Source organism: Montipora capricornis, chromosome 3, assembly GCF_036669925.1.
Source record: "Montipora capricornis isolate CH-2021 chromosome 3, ASM3666992v2, whole genome shotgun sequence".
NCBI classification, from domain to species: Eukaryota; Metazoa; Cnidaria; class Anthozoa; order Scleractinia; family Acroporidae; genus Montipora; species Montipora capricornis.
In genome coordinates, this window is record NC_090885.1 from 55,867,342 (window position 1) to 55,869,841 (window position 2,500).

A 2,500-nucleotide genomic window follows, 5' to 3' on the forward strand; every position below is an offset into this window, starting at 1 on the left:
TTTGAAAGCGGAACAATTTAAATTTCATCGTCACAACCAGCTTGGGGGCGAGTCGGTTGAAGTGTGAATTCAGAGTTTTTCTTGAAGATGCATTACGGGGCTGACTTGTTTGTGGACTCAAAAATATACAAATCCAGAAGAAGTTGTTAGCAGAGAGGGAATTGACATTAGAGAAAGCATTTGAGACAGCACAATCCATGGAGTTAGCTAACAAAGAAGATGTTTGTGACGTCATCAAAACCGGAGACGAGTCAGTAAACAAGGTCGGCAAAGTTGCCACACCAAGGCGTCCACAAGGGGAATCTGTTAGTTGTTTTCGTTGGGTTCAGAAGCATACTCTGTCAGAGTGCTGGTGCATGGTGCAAGGCCGCTCAGTGCAACCTGGAATGTGATGCTGACAGCACACGTTATGTTGAGGATGTTCTGCAGTCAGATACTGCTGATTATGAAATGTGTGGTCTTGGTTTGTATACTCTCACACGTTTCTACACATGAGCGTAGATCGGGTTATCAAGTCCAGCTGTTGTTGGAGACCAAACCAGTCAGAATGGAAGTACACGTACCTGTAGATACTGGATCCGCTGTTTCTATTTATTTTTATTCCTGAAACGGTTTGTAACAAAAAATTATTTCAGCATCTGCCATGGAAGCCAACAAATTTTTATTTGAAAACATACTACTCTGGTGAGCGGTTAACCCTGTTGGGGGAAGTGCAACTAACTCTTGTTGTGGCTGAGAGCGACAAACCTGTGTTGCTCTGATGGAATTGGCTGGAGAAATTGAAGTAGATTGGACAACGATTTTCAAGGTTTCCGAAGTGGAAGTGGTGGATGGGCTAATCGCGAAGTATCAAGTCTTGTTTGAAAAGGATTATGGACATCTCAAACAGCTTAAGGCTTTCATCCATGTTCGTGAGGACGCACAGCCTACATGTATCTTTCTAAAGGCACGACCGGTGCCCTATGCCCTCAAGGAAAAAGTGGAGCAAGAGTTGCAGAGATTAGAGGGAAAAGGGATCATTTACAAGATGAGGCAAATTGATTGGGCTGCCCTGGTAGTGTCTGTCCCTAGTGCACCAGCAATTTTCCAGCTAATTATGGATCAGCTTTTGCAAGGGGTGAAGTTCACAGTATGTCGGTTGGATGACATCCTGAGGAAGTTCTCCTGAGGAACATTAATTTTTCAAATCTTAGGGTTTTTTTTTTTTTTTTTGCTAATACAAGATCATGGGATCAGACTGAATCCTGCCAAGTGCATTTTCTTTCAGCCAGGGCTTGAGTTCCTTGGACACTGGATTGACCAGCATGGCATTACACCCCTGCCACAGAAAAAAATGGAGGCCAACAGTCCGACCAATGTTACAGAACTGAAGTCATAATTATCTTGAGCTTCTCAATTACTACATGTATGGCAAATTTCTCCCAATCTGGCCACCATTCTGTACAGACAGCTAAAGTGGCCTTGACCAAGCGAGTGCTTGATAAGCAAGTACCCTTACCACTTTCCTTATTCTGAATCGTTGCACACCGCACACTGTCACAGGACAATCACCAGCTGACCTTTTCTTGGGATGGCAAATCAGAAACTGTTTCACCCTACTGAAGCCAAATCTGAACAGAGCAGTGGTAGAAAAACAGGTGAAACAGAAAGAGTATCACAATGAAGGACGCGTCAAGTTTCGTGAGTTCAAATTGAATGAGGTTGTCCTGGTTCATAACTGGTGAAGTGGAATTGAAAAGTGGATTCCCGGATGGATCACCCATGTGAAAGGTCGATGCACCTACATGTACCTTGTACGTTGTGGTATGTAGTTCACCGAATTCATTTTGTCCATATGGATCACTTGAAAGGAACGGGTTGCCACCCTTCATTGGGTTCAGTGGCTGGCGGTAGAGAGAGCAGTCGTGTGGAGGAGTTGGTGGAGTCACAAGCAGCAGAGAAGGATTTTTTGGTATTACCCAAGCCACTTTCAAGTGAGTTTAGCGCACCAAGTCCTGAGAATAGTTCTGTTGCAGGAAGTACGTAGGAACAGAGCTCTTAGACTAGTGCCCAAGGAGATACAGGATTCAGTATTGGGAGATACTATGCAGGGAACAAGCACTCCAGGGTTACCATTATCACCACCGTCAGTATCAAGGTACCCTCGTTCGTGGAGAAAGGAAAGCAGTGAGCAGGCTTATTTGTGAAATTTAATTGACATTTAAATATTGTGGCAAACACTGAACACTGCTTGCATTTCTAGAGTTGTTGAGTTCCATTGTTTGTTAGTGACTTTCCCATTTGTTGGGGAGGAGTGTAAGGGTCCAGGCCTCTTATCTTGGGGCGTGTGCATTGACATCTAGTTTCGAGAAATGGCGGGGTATTATCTACGAAGGTGGGAGGCACGGTGGCCTCATGGCTAGTGCGCTCGACTCCGGATCGAGTGGTCCAGGTTTGAGTCCTGGCTGGGGACATTGTGTTGTGTTCTTGGGCAAGACACTTTACTCTCACGGTGCCTCTC

General features: G+C 44.9%; 1 protein-coding gene across 2 annotated transcripts in view; it reads left to right on the forward strand.

Moving 5' to 3' along the window:
* LOC138043449 (ribose-5-phosphate isomerase-like) overlaps positions 1–2,500 on the forward strand; it is a 19,511-nt gene that overhangs the window by 2,657 nt on the left and 14,354 nt on the right. The gene's annotated exons all lie outside the window — the stretch shown is intronic.